Here is a 21,677-nt window from a genome sequence, read left to right as displayed (position 1 = left end):
TGTACATATTCTGATATTGGTTCTGTCAGGTCAGGGATGTATTTGCTGTCTTCATATCCTTTTTGACAGAGGTTGGACATATTTTGGGAGACTTTAAGAAGTATGGTGTTCAATGTTAGCATTTGTTTTCAAACCTAGCTTCTAGTGTTGTCGGATTACTAGAGACAGGTTTCTGTTAACTACAGATTTGGTTTACTGCTCACACTGTTGATGTGTTGTTGAACTTCGCACAGAGTTGGATCTTTGGGCTCAAGAATCATGATTAAAGGAGATCACTGTATACAATTGCTCTATTTTCTGTCTCTTTCCCTGGTATGCATTGGCCATACATGGCTAAAAAGTCTCCAGCACTGTTTCATTTAGGATAGGCAAGCTGCCCTGGCCCTTACATGAGTAGTTCTTTCAAAGAGAGGTACACAGATGAATAAACTGCACCAAAGCATTGTTATGCCTAGGAAAAAGGCCGCACAGTCTGTTCTTCAGTTCTAGGTTTTTATCTTTAACCTGAATTTAGTTTAAGTAGAAGCTACTTTAGGTGTTCACCTTGTGCTATTTGCTTAAAATATTTATCACACTTTCAAGGCACTTACAGCTAGTCTGTTTTGAAGATGTAAGCTGGTTGCTGTTGCCATACAGTATCTAGGCGAGATTGCAAACTCTCATTTACCATCATGTGCCTCTGATAGCTTGGAGTTCACTTACTTGCTGGGATCACCCAAACCAGAATCACAGATGCATGAATATAACAGCTCCGTTTGGTGCTATGTTTTTTTTTCTCACTTCACAGTGAAATGAGAAACTAATACATTCATGGCAACAAGTTCTGGGTGTTATGAGGTGTAACCCTGGTGAGAGAATAATAAAGTAAGGGTGCAGGCCAAGATGAGAGCATGCATTTTGAGTAAGTGTGTGCTCAAGCTGTTGTTTATGAGGTGCTGTGACTGTGGTGCTTATAAAGTGAGCTTGGATGGGTCAGACAGGCATTCTGGGTCTAACTCTGACAAGGACATATCAGTTTGAGGAACTAAAGCAGAATTGCATTAAAGCCCTTCTGTTTGTGGTTTATGTAGAGTTTTGTTCTCAAATGATCAAATGATTGTCAGCTGGTTGTGGCATGTGGCTCCTTTGTTAACCACAATATAATTATAAACAATAAAAATTGAAAAATACATAGTTTACTTACTACCTCATTAATAAACTGAAATATTAGGAGTCAATAAAATAGTTAATTCACAACTATGATTATATTCTAAGTGCATTTTCTAAAGAAAAAACGGCAGAGCATAGCTTGAAGTCATCAAGAACAGGTAAACATGAAATCTGGAGAACAACACACCTATTGATGGTAGGGGTCTGCAACTAAATATCAATTTCCATATGTCTCCATAGCCAGCTTGGTAGATATGGGTTTCCTGAGACAATGTAGCAATTGTCTCATTTCACAGACAGTCATTTAATCCTTAAAGAAGTACAACATGCAAGAGAGGCACATGCAGAGATACAGAGTTTCACTGGAGCCAAAAGTCGTACGTGCAAACAAGGTTATCAAGAACACACAAATAACATCCAACACACATAGTGTCCACCACACACATAGAACAACTTATGTTGAGGCACTAAAAAGCAATCTTCTCAAACCTCAGAAACCTCTAAGCTTATAAATGGTAACACACTGAGCTAATCGAAGGAAGGACACTGAGCAAACTTGGATCTGTAATATATAACATTAAGTATCCTGTTTTTTTTGCTTATTTTGTTCGAGTTATTTATAGCACTTTGTGTACTGTATATTTTTCTAGCTAGTTTCACTGTGTGTGAGGTATTAACTGGAAATTGTTCACTTTTATTAAGCATCTGTTGGGTTGTTTGTTTCTTATAACTTGCTTGCAGGTAAACGCTTTCTCTAGAGGCTCCTTTAGCTGTTTAAAACTTTCATTTAAAGGCTCACTGCTGCTTTTCTGCTGTGAGAAGCATTTCTGCAGTTTGTTTCTAAGTACTGTGGATATTTGTAGCATTGTTCATATTCAGGCTTGTATTTGGGCCTAGAGTTTGTGGATGCTGTGTGTCTGAGCACATATTCAGGGACATCTTGGTTTAGCCAAAGCCATCAGGCATTTCAGTGAGATATAATACTTTAAGGTCATTGGCTGACTGAGGTCACCTGGACTACAGCTTAGACTAAGCACCTCAATGGTTCTTTTGAGCTTTTTTTCTTAAAAGTTGTCTCAGGTTTCAAATTTCTGTTACCTAAGAAGTTAAGTTGTGAGTATTTCTGCCATTTCACACTGAGCTAATCGAAGGAAGGACATTGAGCAAACTTGGATTTATAATATATAACATTAAGTATCCTGTTTTTTTTGCTTATTTTGTTTGAGTTATTTATAGCACTTTGTGTACTGTATATTTTTCTAGCTAGTTTCACTGTGCGTGTGTTATTAACTGGAAATTGTCCACTTTTATTAAGCATCTGTTGGATTGTTTGTGTCTTATAACGTGTTTGCAGTTAAACGCTTTCTCTAGAGGCTCTTTAGCTGTTTAAAACTTTCATTTAAAGGCTCACTGCTGCTTTTCTGCTGTGAGAAACATTTCTGCAGTTTGTTTCTAAGTAGTGTGGATATTTGTAACCTTGTCCATATTCAGGCTTGTATTTTGGCCTAGTGTTTGTGGAGGCTGTGTGTCTGAGCACATATTCAGTGACATCTTGGTTTAGCCAAAGCCATCAGGCATTTCAGTGAGAGAGAATAGTTTAAGGTCATTGGCTGACTGAGGTCACCTGGACTACAGCTTAGACTAAGCACCTCAATGGTTCTTTTGAGCTTTTTTTCTTAAAAGTTGTCTCAGGTTTCAAATTTCTGTTACCTAAGAAGTTAAGTTGTGAGTATTTCTGCCATTTCACACTGAGCTAATCGAAGGAAGGACATTGAGCAAACTTGGATTTATAATATATAACATTAAGTATCCTGTTTTTTTTCTTATTTTGTTTGAGTTATTTATAGCACTTTGTGTACTGTATATTTTTCTACATTGAGCAAACTTGGATTTATAATATATAACATTAAGTATCCTGTTTTTTTTCTTATTTTGTTTGAGTTATTTATAGCACTTTGTGTACTGTATATTTTTCTAGCTAGTTTCACTGTGCGTGCGGTATTAACTGGAAATTGTCCACTTTTATTAAGCATCTGTTGGTTTGTTTGTGTCTTATAACGTGTTTGCAGTTAAACGCTTTCTCTAGAGGCTCTTTAGCTGTTTAAAACTTTCATTTAAAGGCTCACTGCTCCACTCACCAGGCTAAACAAGGAGAAAGTTACTGCCAGCTTCCTGTCAGGTGCCAGGATGTGCCACATAACGCATGCACTCAGCTCACTCCACAACAAGTACAAATATGACTCTGTCATTGTCCATGTTGGTGTGAATGACCTGAGACATACCTCCTTGGACTACATAAAAAGGGACATGGAGGAGCTGTCCGATCTTGTAGCCCAGGCAGGTATGACCCTAGCCCTGAGTAACATCCTGCCATCACCCAGAATGATACCACAGAACAAGGACAAAATGATTGACTTCAACAATTGGCTAAGCTTCTGGTGTCATTCTAAGGTGATCCAGTATCTGTTTGCCTGGGATGACATGATCGACAACCCAAGATGCTTTGCCAGAGATGGCCTGCACCTGTTGCCCCTGGGATTCCGGATACTGGCTAAGGCTCTAGCCAGCCCTATAGTGCCTTTTTTAGGCAAGGTTCAAATGACAAATTCACCACCCTAACAGGTACAGGCAAGAAGAATCTGAGGGTATTGCTCCTCAGTGCTAGAAGTCTAAACCTCAAAATGCACTCACTCGAGGCACTCCTTAAAATGGAGAACATCGACATCTGTGCAGTGACAGAGACCTTGTTCAAGGCTCCAGAGAGTTCCCCTATATTACCAGGCTATAATTTATACTACACCTTTCGGCCACCTAACCTGGACTGAAACACTAAAGGCGGAGGCGTGTCCATATTCATTAAGGATATCCACACCTCCAGGCTAGTTGCTCAGCATAATGCATCCAAGATTATCCAAGTGCAACTGACTCTGGGCAAGACCACAATCCAAATTGTAGTTTGCTACAGATCCCCCACCATGCCCCAGGACTCCCACTCCTCATTTCTTGATACATTGGAAAATATTAGGGTACAACCTAACACCCTAATAATGGGCAATTTCAACTACCTTACCAATAACTGGGAAAACTACTCATGTACCAACTTTTGTTCTCAACGTTTTCTGGAATTCATAAATTCCAATGCCATGGATCAACTTATCCACACCCCCACCAGGGGCAGCAATATCCTAGACCTAGTTATTACCAACATGGGCAACCGGTGCTCCACACCAGAGGCCAGTTACACATTGGTCAGATCCGACCACAAGCTAATCACCCTAGACATCCACATCCCACCCCACCCCCCATTAGGGAAACCACAGTAAAAAAATTCTCCAAAGCCAACTTCACACTTCTTAAGACAGAAGTAGCAAACTTCATGACACCCATGCTGATGGACAATAGAGGTATGACTGCTGAATCCTACACAAATGCACTTTATAAGCACTTACACGAGTGCATGGATTGTGCAATCCCTAACAGAACCAAGATGCTATCCTCCAAAAAAAGGAAGCCATTCTGGTGGTCCCCTGCCATAAACAAACTCTACAACAAAAGAAAGAAACTGTTGCAAAAAAAGAGTAAAATCCCATGATTGGAGAAACTCCTGGTCAGCCTCAGTAAGAAGCTGAGATCCCTCATAAAATCCTCCAAAGCTAGTTATGAAAACAAAATTGCCACTGACTCTAAAAACAACCACAAAGCATTCTATAGCTATGTCAAGAATCTCAATGGCAACAGTCAGATCTGCTCTGAGTTACAGCAATGGCACTAAATATACAGAGCCAACTGATATTGCCAACATCCTGGCAGATAGGTTCAGTGCTAACTGTATCCCCTTGTCATCCCCTAAAGGGCCCATCTCTATACCAGAAGAATGCAAAGTTCTTGTAATCACGGCTGCACAGGTAAAAAACACACTATCCAAAGCCAAGAACATAGCATCCATGGGACCTGACAATATCCCAGGTTGTGTTCTACATGAACTACAGAACGAACTGGCACCCCACCTAAGTACCATGTTCAATCATAGCCTCACCTCAGACTATGTGCTCACTGAATGGTGCACAGCGACAGTTATCCTACTCCACAAAGGGGGAGCCATCACAGACCCCGGAAACTACAGCCCCATTAGCCTAACGAGCCTGGTCTGCAAGGCTACGGAACGTATCATCATGGAACTTATAAACAATGACATTGGTAATCTCCAAACTCAGGACCCCACCCAGTTTGTGTTTGTAAAAGGCAGATCATGTCTCCTAAACCTGATAGACTTCTTTGAAGCAGTCACCAAAGCCATAGATGAGGGTAGATCTCACCAAGGCTTTTGACACCATCCCCACTCTGGAATTATAGATAAACTCATTACACTAGGTATAAATCCCTATGCCACAAGATGGGTTGCCAACTGGCTCACTGACAGAACCCACACTGTGAAAGTAGAAGACTCCAAATCCAACTTCAGACCAGTGACAAGTGGAGTACCACAGGGTTCAGTCCTGGGTCCTCTCCTGTTTGGTATCTACTTCTCTGAAGTACAGGCCAACACAGAAGGTCTTTGGCTAAAGAAGTTCACAGATGACAGCAAACTAGGAGCCATAATCAAAACTCCAAAAGATGTGGACATCCTACAAAAGGGCCTCGCTGAGACAGATGCCTGGTGTTAAAGCCATGGCTTCAAGCTCAATGCCAAAAAAGTGCATTGTTATCCCTTTTGGTAAAAACTCTGTACCCATGAACTACCATATAGGTGGTAGTCTACTTAACACCGAAAGTGTGATAAGAGACCTTGGGACACAGGTGGACAGTAGTCTCTCCTCTGATAATCACATCGCCACAGTAGTCAGGAAATCCTTCTATGTGGCACACCTCATCATAAAAGGTTTCTCATCCAGGAAAAAAGAGGTCATCGTTCCCCTCTACTCATCACTCATTAGACCCATTATATAGAGTACAATGCGCCTTTTGGTATGTACCTCACAAGACATCTACAACTGAAAGACCACAGAAATACCTCACAAAGAGGATTACCAGCCTCAAACAGATGCCCTATGCAGACCATCTCAAAAAACTGCAGCTTTACTCCATCGCATATCGCCTACTCAGAGGTGATCTCTGCCTAACACACAAAGCTATATCAAACCCAGAGCTTTTAGACATGCCTCCACTTAAAGAAATCCCAATCCCTACGAGCTACACGCTCTAGGGACCTAAACCTTGTCACCACAATAAACAGAACATACTGGAGAGATAGATTCCTGTCCCAGAGACTTCCCATACTCTGGAACAAACTACCTATCTATATCAAACAAAGCTCCTCATTAGCACTCTTCAAGAAAAATCTTGATGATTGGATGGGAGATAGGAAATTCACCCCGGGGATCACTTCTGTGCCTGTGCTCGACAGTGGCACAGGAAAATAATTTTCTTGGGTGGCGAAAGCCAGGGTACCTTTGGCTAGGCTTATATAGGCCCTAGGGCCAATAGCCTAGTACCTACCTATGAACCTATGAACACCTATCCTCAGCAATCTCTAAAGCACGCAACAAAAGCAACACCAAATGCCACATCCAGTGGAGCCTTAAAAGAGACGCCCGTAAGGAAAGCCACCACATTACTCAGGGCTGTTGTCATAGGGACTCCTTTATATGATACACAGATTCATAGGGACTCCTTTATATGATACACAGATTCATAGGGACTCCTTTATATGATACACAAATTCATAGGGACTCCTTTATATGACACACAGACTCATAGGGACTCCTTTATATGATACACAGATGCCGCACTCACCAGATGGCACAAGGAGAAGACAACATTTAGGTGCTTATCTGGAGACAGAACCTGCCAAGTTATGCCTGCACTCAAGTCACCACACCATAGATGACAGCTTGATTCTGTCATTGTCCATGTGAGCATTAATGACCTAAGACATACCTCCCTTGACTGTATGAAGAGAGAAATTGTTGAACTCTCTGAATATGTGTCTCAGCCGGGTATGTCACTTGCATTGAGCAGCATTCTGCCTTCACCAAGGATGATGCCACAGTACAAACAAAATATTATTTACTTCAGTATACAAAGACAGGGGCAAAAGGTGGAGGAATCACAATTTATATCAACCACAAATATAACTCAAGGTTGGTTAAACAGGACAATGCCCTGGAGTTTGTCTGTGTACAAATCACCATGGGCAAAGTCCCATACCATATCCTAGCAAGCTATAGCTCATCCTCTATGTCTTTAGAATCCCATAGCTTATATCTAGACCTCAAAAAGTAAAAGAAACACAAACCAGTAACAGGAAAACTCCACAAGCAAATACCAGCGTTGCTCAGCTTTCAACTGTAATGTCACAAGCAGCAGAAGTAAATCCCAACTTGAACAATAGAAAAAACAGATGCAATCTTCAATAAGCAACCCAGTTAGTATGATAAATCCTTTATTTGGACAAAAAGACAAGCTCAAAACAAGCGCTTTCGCCTGGTTGTACCAGGCTTTATCAAGTTCATTAACACAAATAGTTCCAAGTCTTTTATACTCTTGAAAGTTGATCATGTGATCTTAATAACTTAATTGATTAATTGTGAAGTTGCTAAGTAAATTACTGACCTTAAATGGAAATAGTACAAATTTTGTTAAAGAAATAAAAATATAATGTTCAGCCTAAGAATAAAATCCATCCTAAAATTAAAGCGTGTAAAAAATATATATATGTTTAAAACCATTGCAAGCATTGCAAAAATTCATAAAAATATGTGTTTGTTAAAAAAGAAGATAGAATTTATTAAACCCTTACAATGCACTGACAGCTGTTGAATAGAACTGCTGTCTTCCTGCTAAAGAAATGCAGAACTTCAATTTTAATGAGGTTGACCAAAGTCTATCCTGAGTTGTGAACACTGTGGAAAATAATTGTTTAGTATGTCCATACAATTCTTTTGACAGTGGGGGTAATGTTAACCAGTGTGACTTTTATGCATGTCCATGCTACTGTATTATAACTTGTCTCTGTTTATTTGTAAAACACTAATGAGACTGATAGTATCATTTAAACCTGGGGGTTTGGTTACATTTAGCTTCAGTTGCCAAATAAGCTCTCTATTTTCAAGCCGGGTTTCCCAATCCCCACCTCTAGGGTCATGGGGAACCTGCTCAAGTACAATTGAGTGCATTGAGCAGCATTCTGCCTTCACCAAGGATGATGCCACAGTACAAACAAAATATTATTTACTTCAGTATACAAAGACAGGGGCAAAAGGTGGAGGAATCACAATTTATATCAGCCACAAATATAACTCAAGGTTGGTTAAACAGGACAATGCCCTGGAGTTTGTCTATGTACAAATCACCATGGGCAAAGTCCCATACCATATCCTAGCAAGCTATAGCTCATCCTCTATGTCTTTAGAATCCCATAGCTTATATCTAGACCTATTGGAGACACTCACCATTAAACCAAATATCCTATTCATGGGATACTTTAACTACCCCTCCACAGACTGGTAAACATACACTGTCATACTCACGGGCACATTTCCTGGACTTTATTAATACCCTTGACCAGATAGTGTGCATACGCACCAGAGGTTGTAACATACTGGACCTGGTACTCACAAATGTGTTAGAGCACTGTCCCCCCAGGGTCACGCCCTTACTGATAAGGTCTGACTACAAAGCTGTCTCCTTTGAAATAAAAATCAACCAGGTAACCCCAGCAAACCCTGTAATAATTAGGAACTATTCCAAAGCAAACTACATCCTATTTAAGTGGTAGTTTGTCAAATTATGTGCCCCTTCCAAGAACGACTTCACAGCAACCTATGCAGAGTTGTTTACAAATTCCCTGTACAGCCATGCAAATGGCTGTATAGAGGCTGCTGTATCAACCAGAAATAAGCCCAACACAATCAAAAAAAAAAAAATAAAACACTGGTGGAATCCTAACATTAATAGGTAAGGCCACCTATACCAAGAGACTAGTCACTAGTGGACTCCCCCAGGGGTCTGTACTGGGCCTACTCCTTTTTGGCATCAATTTCTCAGAAATAGAAGCAAATGCTGAAGGTCTATGGCTGACTAAGTTTGCAGATGATTGCAAGCTGTGGGTTATCATTAAGTCCATTGCAGGCACTAGCAGTCTTCAAGAAGGCCTCTCTGTGGCTAACAAGTGGTGCCAAAGCCATGATCTTAATCTCAATGCTAAGAAAAGCATAATTGTACCCTTTGTGAAATCAACCATCCTGGCTAATTACCATGTTGATAATACACTAAGACTTGAGCTAGTGCTCAGGGATCTGGCTATGCAGATAGACAGTAGCCTTATCTTTGACCACCACATGGCCACACTGGTGAGGAAATTTTTTTATTTTGCACAACTTGTAAGTAAGGGCATGGCATCTAGGTCCAAAGAGGTCATTATCCCACTATACTCTGCCCTTATCAGACCAATCATAGAGTACATTGCTCCCTTTGGTATGTACCTGACCAGGCATATGCAGCAACTAGAGTGACCTCAAAGGTTCCTTGCAAAAAAGAATACAAGGCGTAACAAACCTGCCTTATGCAGAGAACCTTAAAACCCCTTTCTCTCTACTCATTCTCCTATAGATTGCTGATGGGTGATCTATGCCTGGCTTACAAGGTATCTGCAAACCCCACACTTATGAATCTCCTATATAGTTGTAAGTCAAAGAGTACCAAACATACAAGATCTAGGGACCTGAACTATGTCTGTGACTTAAACAAAACATGCTAGAGAGACAGATATGCGTCCCAGAGACTGCCCATCCTATGGAATAAGCTTCCCATCCATGTGACGCTGACTTTGTCTATTACCCAGTTTAAGTGTAATATAGACAGGGGGGGTATGAAATTTGCATCAGGCCGGGCACCCATATCCCTTATGGACAGAGGTTGCTTATAAATGTCTGGCCCTCAGTATTCTGTTTGAGTACAGGACATCATTATTCTTCTAGAAAACTTGGCTAGGCTTTGAAGTGGCTCATGGGTCTTAGCCTAGTAATAATATCTGAATCTATGTTACAAAAAGAAAAAAGTCATAGCTAAAATCAGGAAGATCAACTCCCATAATGATAAGAACTCTCTTATTAAACTTAACAGGAAACTAAGAGAACTAATGAAGTCCAACAAGGCAAATTAGAAGGGCAGCCCTCTACAGCTATGTCCAAAACCTCAAAGGCAGCACACATTAGAGTGCCAAACTGTTGGTCAATGGTGCCAACTTCACAGAACAGAGTGACATAGCAAGTTTGCCAGCTGACAAATTCAGCCTAAACTTTAACCCCCGATCCTCTCCCATGAAATACTTACTAGCGTAACTCCCCCCCGCCAACTGTTAACAAGGAGCAGGTCACGGTGGCACTCAACAAGACACAGCCAATGGGATTTGACATTTACCTGGGATGCCTGCTAAATAGCTTGAAACATGACCTATCAGAACCACTTGTCACTTTTCAACTATAGCCTCAAAACAGGCTTTTTACCATGAGAATGGAAGACTGCAATGGCTGTTGCACTTCACAAGGGTGGAACATCAACCCACTCAGGGAACTACAGACCCATTAGTCTAGCAAGTCTAATATGCAAACCACAGAACAAATTATCATGGAAATGATCAACAGAGATGTAAGCAACCTTCAGACACTGGACCCAACCCAGCTTGGCTTTGTTAAGGGAAGGTCATGCATACTAAACCTGGTGGACTTCTTTGAAAAGGTCAACAAGGCAATCAGTATGGGGAAAGCAGTGCTTACCGTCTACCTGGACCAGGCTAAGGCATTTGATACAATACCCCGTTTGAGTGTAGTTGACAAACTCACCAAACTAGGCATAAAAGCATGTATAACTCATTGGATTGCCAGTTTGCTTAAACATAGGACTCAGAAAGTCAGGATTGATGAGACCATCTCCTCTAAGAAACTGGTCACCAACAAGGTGTCTCAGGACTCCATGCTGGGATCGCTGCTATTTGGAATGTACTTCTCAAGCGGTAAAGGCTAATGTCCAGAGCTTTTGGCTGACCACATTTGCAGATGACTGCAAGTTGAAAGCTGTCATAGATTTTCCCTGTGACACAAACATCTTACAAGAGGATCTAACGCAGATGAAAACTCACTGCCAAAAATGCATTTTAGTGCCTTTTGGGAAAACTGCTACACAGGCTAATTACTCCATCCATAATACACCCCTAAGAGTTGACCCAATAGTTAGGGATTTGACTATGTGGCCAAGGTAGTAAGGAAATCATTCTATGTCACTCAACTTATAAGTAAGGGCGTGGCATCCTGGTCCAAGGAAGTCATAATGCTACTTTATTTGGCCCTTATCAGACTCATCTTTGAGTATAATGCCGCTTCAGCATGTACCTGACCATACATATGCAACAGTTGGAACACCCACAAAGGTTCCTTAACAGGAAAATCCAGGGTATAATCACATGATCCTATGTGGATTCCCTTAAAGCCCTATGTTTATACAAAATCCCCCTACAGGTTACTGAGAGGTGATCTTTGCCTGGCACACAAGTCATCCTCGTATCCAGCATTGATGGACCTTTTGCACATCTGCAAAACTAACAGCATCAGAGCAACTAGATCATAGGAGATTACTAGGCTAATGGCTCTGGGGCCCTTACAAGCCTAGCCAAGAGTTTATCTCCAGAAAAGAAACCACAATCAGCACCTCTCCCCCTGTCTATGAGGGACACAGGTGGAAACTCTGGGGCAAATTTGTGGTTTCCCATCCACTCATCAAGGTTGCGCTTGAAGAGGATCAGTGACATACTTTGCTTGACATGTATGGGGAGTCTGTTCCAGTGACGATGCACCCTCTGGGAGACAAATCTGTCTCTCCAGCAGGTTTTGTTAGTGTCACATATTAGATTTAAGCCTTACAATTGGGTACTGTGCTAGGAGTTAGACTTACGGATATGGAGCATCTCTAGTAGAGCAGGGTCTGAGATTGCCTTGTAGGCGAGACACAGGTCACCTCTGAGCAGTCTGTACGATACAGAGTAGAGTGATAGTGATTTGAGCCTGTCCACATGGGAAATGTGTTGGAGGCCATGGGTTCTCTTTCTGATGTATTTCTGTGGCCTTTCCAGTTGGTGCAGGTGTTTAGAGAGGTACATACCAAATTGGGCATTGTACTCAATTATTGGCCTAATGAGGAAGGAGTACATAGAGGTAATAACCTCCTTTTTTCTGGATGCAATCCCTTTACTTATGAGATGAACCAAGTAAAAGACTGTTCTGGCCACTTCTGCTACACAATGGTCAAATGTGAGATTGTTGTCAACTTGTGTACCCAGGTCTCTCACCACAGGTTGTGTGCTTAGGGGGTTGCCGCTAATGTGGTAATAAATAGGGGTTGTGTTTTTGCCGAACAGTATGATAATACATTTTTTGCATTTAACTTAAGGCCATGACTTTGGCACCAGTCATCATCATCATAATTTGGGGAGTCAATGACAGCACCCAATTTACAGTCATCCTCAAACTTGGTCAGCCACAGGCCTTTTGTCTTTGCCTGGACCTCTGAGAAGTAGATGCCAAACAGTAGGAGTCCTAGGACAGATCCATGTGGGACACCACTAGTGGCAGGTGTGCTGTCAGAGGTGGAGGCATCTATTTTGACTTTGTGGGTCCTATCGGTGAGCCAGTTGGCCACCCACCTGATGAGATAGGGATTTACACCAAGTTCTGTTAGCTTTTCAATGATGCTCAAGTGGGGGGATTGTGTCAAAGACTTTGGCTAAGTCAAGGTAAGCTGTGTGTACTGACTTTCCCTCATCCAGTGCCTTGGTGACAGTCTCAAAAAAGTCAGCAGGTTCAACAGGCAAGATCTGCCCTTGAAAAATCTGAACTGGGTGGGGTCAAGTGCTTGGAGATTGCCTAGGTCCTTGTTTATGAGGTCCATAATAATACGCTCAATGGCCTTACAGATCAGACTTGTCAAGCTAATGGGGCGATAGTTACCAGGGTCAGTGGTGGCACCTAGGATTTATTTCTTGCTTGTGACATAAATAAGACAAATTGGCAAGACAAATCTGTGTCTCAGTGGATTCCCATGCTCTGGAACAGGCTCCCCATCCATGTGAAGCAGAGTCCAACCCTAACCCTGTTTAAGCATAACTTTGACCAAAAGATGGAAAATCAGAAATTCACCTTGGGTCTGGCCCCCATGTCTCTGACAAACAAGAGGCAGGCAGTAATGCCCAAACTAATATACCCCACCAATATAACATCTAGAAACTTGTTAACTAACATATCCCCTCCTTATAAATGCCCAAGATACATAGGGGCACAATTGTTTTGGGTTGCTTGGCTGGGCTTATAAAGGCCCTGGTGGTCATTATACTTCTTTTATACAAACAGTAATCATTTTAAAAAGCTTTCTGAAATGAAAGTGGGTAACAATGATAGTTCATTCACATGATATAGAATGTCAGATTATGGCACTAAAGAAGTGGACTGGGCCAGCATCTCCAAATATCCCTTAAAAGAAGAAACCAGAATTAGAACCCCCATCCACATACGGTCCCCCAAGACAATGTGGTAGTCAGTTGCATCATGGGTGGGGGTGGGAGGTTGGTATAATGGTTAGTGTGTTTACCTTATAGCCACAAGGTACAGGGTTTGATTCTTACATGGAGTAATTGACTAGGCTTAAAATGGCTCACAAGGGCAGTTAGCCTAGTATTAATCTATGAATCTATGAACCTATGAACCTAAAGACTTCAGGATAGTTAATATTATTCTTTTTTTAGCATGCTTTTCCTTTGCCAGATGCGGACACTGTTTCAGGTCCTACACTGAGAAATAATCTGCTGACTTGTTATTAATTGTCTTCACCCCCCCTCCCACTGGCATTGGATTACCCCTCCCCAGTAAAAAATGAATAAATGATAAGACTCTTAAATCACCATAATAAAGCAGTTTACTTTATTCAGAATTTAGTTTGATGGAGTAAAAACCCTTCTGCTATTGATCCTGGCTTTCATATCATGCTGTCATATCTGGCTGCAAAAATGTATTTGCTTTCAGGATACATTTTGCTGCCATACAGAACTTTAAGACATTGCTTGCCACTCCACATTAATTGAAAAAGCCAGCAAATGCTTCAGGTTTCTTGATGCCTTTCAGGAGAGGCATACCCACTGACATTTCCACTTCCCTCGGTGAGACAGAGCAGTGACAAAGGCTACTGAACCAGGACAATCCTCCCTTCTTGCCTTGCTATCTGGGACTAATCTTACACCTGAGTGCTGTGCAGGTGTGAATAGTTAAATCAGTAAATGGGTAAACAGTAGATAAAATGCTACTAATTGGAAGAAAAGGAAGTTACCAGCAGGGGCCCCAGTGCTGGGATCAATCTTTACCAAAGACAGAAATAAAGAAAGTCATATCTTTTTGAAGCTGACAACAACATAATGCAATCATATGCTGCAGAGTAGATACACCAGGTATTGTGGAAAACGTGAAACTGGAACATGGCAAAATTACAGAAATGGTGTACTATATGACAGCTTAGATTTATTGCAAGCCAATGTGAATTATCACCATAAAAACATAGTTTGAATAAATCTGTAATGCACTGCAAAAGGCATTTCGGGAGGATTTTTTTCCCTTTTTCTTAACAGTTAAACTTAACAGTTTGAAAACATCTTGAGTATTGTGATATTCCACATGATTCTCTGTAAGGACATAAATAGTGCTGAATTTCTTCACAGACAGACCACCAAAATGGTAAACAGTTTATTCTATAAGCTTTATATAAAATTAGTTGAACTTAATGTTTATACCATTGAGAAAAGAAGAGCTAGGGGAATCCCAGATGCTTTCTAACATCTTAAATGATTCCTTAATGTTAAGGAAGATGTCATTTTCAGACAATAACTGTACAAGAACAAAGGGCATAGATCACAAACGAAGGGAGGATGACTTATTTGGGGTTCATGCTTGGGTCGCTTGGTCCTAGTATGTAACCTGCAGTAATCGGCACAACATTTCCTTTCAACCATTGCTGGACTGCCCAAATCGTCTTTCTTGAGATCTTGTCTTATGCTTTCTCCAAGTATATGATTGATCAGTCAGACTCTCTCATCATTTCCACCTCCTTCTCCACTATATGTTTCACTGCAAGCATCATAATGCATCCTTATCTGAATCCAAACTGCTCATCACACATCTTATTTTCTTCTACTATATTTATTTATCAATCACCTTCTCTGGCATCAAGGAAATGCACTTGTATCATAGAATTTTTGTTGTAAAACTCCAAGAAAGGTGTGCAGTATTAATATGTCTGAAAACTCCTTCAGCGTGGTTTGTGGGCCTGCCCAAACTGTAAATATCTTGTCAATAAAGTGCCCATAGTATACCATCCTTCTTGTTAATGGCAACCAAAAGCAAACTTCCTTTCCCACTCTCTTAACACAATGTTTGTAAAAGAAGATAAAACACCTGAAGTCATAGTCACTCCATTTGTCTGTTGATACTATGCACCCATTTGTCTGTTGATACTATGCGCCATCAAAAACAATGAAATTATTGTTCTAATCTGTCTTTGATGAGCTACACACCTTGTCAGTTTACCTCACAAGAATACTTTCTGTGATCAGCAAATAGCGTTTCACCTTCTCCAACCCTAATACCCATGGATGACAGCAGTAAGGTTTGTTACGTCCAATGTTACTAGTAAGCAATCTGTACACCAACTCGCTTCTCAGCCTTGGTGGCAGCTGGTTTGATCTCATTCTAATCAAGACTGTCATCTGATGAAACACTGGCTAGAAGAACTGGAATGATCTGGCAAAAAAATATAGCACAGAAGTAATATTCCTGTCTGCCCCAGTATGAAACAGGGAAAAGTAACAGGTCAGAGTACTGGGGTACTAGACTAAGCATACCAAACAACCAGAAAGACCCCAAATAGTTCCTAACCACAAAGATCACAGATAAAACCTTCACAGGGATTTTAAATGCACCAAAATGAGAATAAGTAGAAATAAAGTTAATCTCTACTATTGTTTCGCAAAAGAAACTGGATCCTTTTTTTGACTTACAGTTATAGTACATGCGTCTATGCTGCCATCCTTATCGACATGTGCAGTTCCAATGTCAAAACCCTGTAATACCTGGATCCCTTGCTCTCCAATCATCTCTAAAAGTCATTTGCTGAAAGTACTAACGAAGACCAGAAATACTTTCTTCATGGGACCTGACAATATACCTGACTACTTAATTAATGGTGTTAAAACATGCCCTTGTAGACCCACTCCTTAAACTATTTAACCTAAGTTTAGTTACTGATGAGTGGCACAGTGCAGCTGTGATGCTTCTCCGTAATGGTGGCCTTACAACCAGCCCAGGTAATTACAAAGTCATCAAATGTATTATCAATAATCTTATAAACTACAGAATCAAGAATCTTACTGGACTTGACCCCCAACAGTTTGACTTTGTGAAAGATAGAACCTATCTTCTGAATCTGGTAAACTTTGTAGAAAGGGTTACTATACACAGTGCCCATGCAGCACACATGAACTATCTTGACATGGCCAAGACCTTCAGAATCATTCCCAAAGCTACCATCATATGAAAGATAAATGCATTAAAAATTGACCCATATGTGGTAAGAAGGATAGCAAACTTGCTAAAAGAGAGAATTCACATGGTGAAAATTTTAGGCTCCTCAGTAGTGTGAGTTGTAGGTTCCTCAGTAGTGTGAGTTTTAGGCTCCTTAGAAGTGCAAATTGTAGGTTTCTTCAGTAGTGTGAGTTTTAGGCTCCTAAGAAGGGCAAATTGTAGGCTCCTCAGTAGTGTGAGTTGTAGGTTCCTCAGTAGTGCGAATGTTAGGCTCCTCAGTAGTGTGAGTTTTAGGCTCCTCAGTAGTCTGAGCTGTAGGCTCCTCTGTAGTGCGAGTTGTAGGTTCCTCAGTAGTGTGAGTTTTAGGCTCCTCAGAAGTGCAAAGTATAGGCTCCTCAGTAGTGCAAGTTGTAGGTTCCTCAGTAGTGTGAGTTTTAGGCTCTTCAGAAGTGCAAATTGTAGGCTCCTCAGTAGTGCAAGTTGTAGGCTCCTCAGTAGTGTGAGTTGTAGGTTCCTCAGTAGTGCAAATTTTAGGCTCCTCAGTAGCGTGAGTTCTAGGGCTCCTCAGTAGTCCGAATTGTAAACTCCTCAGTAGTGCGAGTTGTAGGTCCCTCAGTAGTGTGAGTTTTAGGCTCCTCAGAAGTGCAAATTGTAGCCTCCTGAGTAGTGCAAGTTGTAGGCTGCTCAGTAGTGTGAGTTGTAAGCTCCTCAGTAGTGCATGTTTTAGGCTCCTCAGTAGTGTGAGTTGTAGATTCCTCAGTAGTGTGTGTTGTAGGTTCCTCAGTAGTGCGAGTTTTAGGCTCCTCAGTAGTGCAAATTGTAGGTTTCTCATTAGATATTAAACCAAGATCCCATCTATAAGAATAAGTAGTAGATTAGATGGATAAAAAAGATCACACTGTTCTTGTCAAAACATAGTAGGGGAGCTTTATTAATAAAATGTAACGATAACAAAGTAAAACACAACAACATGACATCCACGAAAAAGAAAAAAGGGGTCTATATTAGATCACTGAACGCTTAAAAAAGTGAACAGTGATTAATCAACCCTATGTAAGCAAAAGCTTACAATCTCGAACTGTCAGAACAGCCATTTTTTTCCTAGGGAAATAAATCGCTGTTCCAAAACACATACACACAACACAAGCACACGAAACAAACAACAATCCACACATATACAACTAAAATCTGACACCTAACCCTACACTAAACTATACACACAGCACTAACTATCCATTTACCTTAACCCAAACCCTAACCCTAAGGTCCGTCACTATCGCACACTCACCCACTCCCTAACCCTAACTCATCTAGCCCACCCTAACCCTCACATCCACACAATCGCACACGTACCTAACCTGCGCCCTAACCCTAACTCACCTAACCCGCCCTAACACTCACATCCACACAATCACACACTTACCTGAACCCGACCCGTAACTTTCCACCACAGCACTGAAAATACCAAAGCAACAGAAACGGACAACCAAATTCTTTCCCTAGGTAAAAATCCGGGTTTCTGTTGCTTTGATATTTTAAGCTTTCGCTTACATAAGGTCGATCAATCACCGTTCGCTTTTTTAAGCATTCGATGATCTAATATAGACCCGAAAAAAGGAGGAATGAAATACAGAGTAATAAGTAGAAACAAATGATCAAGCACTCTACATCTCAAGTCATAAGTAAAATCATACATTTTTCAACACAGAAGGCAAGTCCCAAATGTCATTATACCACAACTCTGTATCGCTATCCTTCCACCAGTAACATCCAAACATAATCCCTTTTTTATTTGTCATATCAATGCGATTCAAGAGGATTATGTCATAACATCTGTAAACTATAATTTCACTTGTCCATGTTCTCCAGTAGTATACAATCCAAAAAGCAAAAAAATTGTTCCAGAAAGTTCACATTCTAGAGTTGCCTAATACTGGATGCATCAATGTTTCTTCAGAGACAGGATACAAATATCACCTGTTGATTATGACATTTATATTTCATGTCCTGTTTAATTGGCAGCATACCAAAGAAATGGCACCACAAAAACATCTGTCCATTCTGTCACATGTATAAATGTGCATTGACTATTTGTAATATTAGTTTTCATGGCATCTCCCAAGTGAAGCCAAAGGTAAATAACGTAAAGTCCAATTATCTTCCTATATAAACATGTTTATTTGAGTAAAGAATCCAGAGAAAGCCTTCAAACCTTCTTTTTATTATAAACCAATGCTTGCTCCCCTGCAAGCATGAGCTTTTTTCTTTTGAGAATTTCAGAAACATAAATATCTCCATAGCAGCTTGTTTATACCTCAAAGGTTCTAAGCCTCAAATTTAAGCTTTGTGAGGATCCAATAGAGATATACTGAAATGAATAAAACTACTAGGTTAATCAGGCCTAGACCCCTTGCGTTTGTCAGCTTATGTAATACAATCCCTTTTAATCAGATTCACTCTGGAGCCCCATGTTACACAGAAGTAAAATCCCAGTAGTTTAGTCTGTGCAGCTGGAGTAAACACAAAGATGCTACCCAAATATGTCAATTTTCCTGGAACAATAGACTGCAGAATATATACATTGTTCCCAATATGACAACTTAAAAACTTTACATGAGGTGAGTATGCACTGCAAGGCAGTCTGACTAGTATTCAAGAACATCATATGTGCCAACCTGTAACCCTAAAATTAGCATTGATTATTGAAATTACCACACCCAGTGACTACAGTGTCTTGCATACAGAGAGACACAAAGTCATAAAATATCAGGATCTACAGGCAGAAATGAGAGCAATGTGGAAGAAAGATACTCAGTTCCAATAGTAGTAGGAGCAAAGGTCTTATAAAAAGAATTTACAATCGTATCTGGATATGTTACAAATACATGTGACTCCATACAAACTGCAGGAGTCATTACTGGGCACATTGCGGGTGCTGTGAAGAGCACCACTGGCTGACATCAAAGATTGAAACAATACTAATTTCATGAACTTTAATCATACTTTGACTTAGGAATGGGGTCCATTCACGTCATGTTATCAGAAACTCAAAAGTCTTGGAAAAATTAAAAAGGCAGTAACCCTAATCCTTCAAAGACAGACATAGTACTAATTTCACAAACTTTAAACATACTTTCACTTAGGATCGCGGTCCACTTCTATCATGGTATTAGAAACCCAAAAGAGTTGGCGAAATTAAACTGAGCGTAACCCTACGATTTTAACACGTTTCCTGCTGAAGGAAACATCTGTCCTTATTTATAGACAAACCAATTTCCTGTAAAGCCTTTACCAAACAGTTGATAACTCATCCTGTCCAAGACATATGTTGAAATAACAATACCTTATGAGGTGCATAATTCATGACCACAGGAAAGCATAAACAAGTATAACACTGTATGCATGCATATGGCAGACTACACTCTAGTGTTACAAGTACCTTATTCATTGTTAAGCCAGATAACAAAGGACTTAAAGGAAAATTTTGCTTAATGCCTACTCTCATCTTAATCTGCTGCTCCAAGAAGAGTCGGATACACCCTGTAAAAGCCATCTAAATGTAATACGGAAAGTACAGTCCATAAGAATGTCCCAAATGCTTTCTGGTTGTACAGAATCAAAAGCCTTCTTGACATCACAAACCTGTAGTTTACCTACAAGCTGATCATGCTTTATTGTGTGCATTACCTTGGAAACATTACTCAGGAAAAATATTTCCTTTACGTTTTGGCTAGGTACACTGTAAACTCCATCACTCATCAGTTTGCAAACTACCTTTGCAGTGCTATGTAATAATAACTCCATCAAAATCTTGTTTTGTTATACATAACTAATGGTCTGCAATTTGGCAGTCACATTTTATCCCTTCTTTTTCCATAAAAAAAAACTTTATTACACCACTATAGATATCCACAGAAGTCAAACCAGGTTCAAGCCATTCATGTAGAACTCATAAAAACAAGCTTTCTCATGGTTTGTCAAAGTCTTATAAATCATCATCATGAGTTCATAGGTTGATAGATATTGGGCTAACAACCATAAGGGCCATTTTAAGCCTAGCCATGCATTCCAAATCTCGGACAAGTTCTGATACCCTTGATAAGTGTAAGCAACAGCTTGTGAGATGAAACATTTACAAGCAGGGGTGTAGGAAATGAACCTTTTACAGGCTGCCTATGTCCATCAGAGACACAGGTGTCAAATCAGGGATGAATTTCATGTTCCCCATCCAATTGTCCAAGTTACTCTTGAATTGGGTTAGGGGGAACTCTGCTTCACATGGATGGGGAGCCAGTTCCAGAGACAGAGTAATCTCTGGGATACATACCTTTCTCTCCAGCAGGTCCTATTGATATCAGAGGCAATGTTGAAGTCTTTAGAATGGATAATTCTGGTGCTGTTTGTTTTGCAGATATACAGGAGATCCATCAGAGTGGGGGGTCTAACAATGCCCTGTATGCCAGACATAGATCTACCCTCAATAGCCTGTAGGAGACAGAGTACACGGATAGAGTCTTGAGGTGGTTTACATAGGACATGTTACTTACTACCTGTATTCTTTTAGTGAGGAACCTCTGTGGACATTCTAGTTGTTGGATATGCCTGGTTAGGTACATATCAAAGGGGATATTGTACTCAATGACAGGTCTGATGCATACCGAATACAGTGGAACAATGACTTCCATAGATATAAATGCTATATCTTTATTTATAAATTGTACAACACAGAATGATTTCCTCACTACTGTAGACACATAATGGTCAAAGACTAGATTACTGTATATGTAAATCCCTAAGGCCCTGACTACTGGTTCAACTCTAAGGGATGTGTTGTCAATATGATAGCTACCAGGGGTGGATGACTTCCCAAAGGATACTATTATGCATTTATGCATTCCTTGTCATTTAGTGTTAGTC

The sequence above is a fragment of the Protopterus annectens genome, chromosome 2.part1 (genome assembly GCF_019279795.1).
Source record: "Protopterus annectens isolate FY-2018-M chromosome 2.part1, PAN1.0, whole genome shotgun sequence".
NCBI lineage: Eukaryota > Metazoa > Chordata > Ceratodontiformes > Protopteridae > Protopterus > Protopterus annectens.
Note: the sequence above shows the minus strand (reverse complement) of the source record.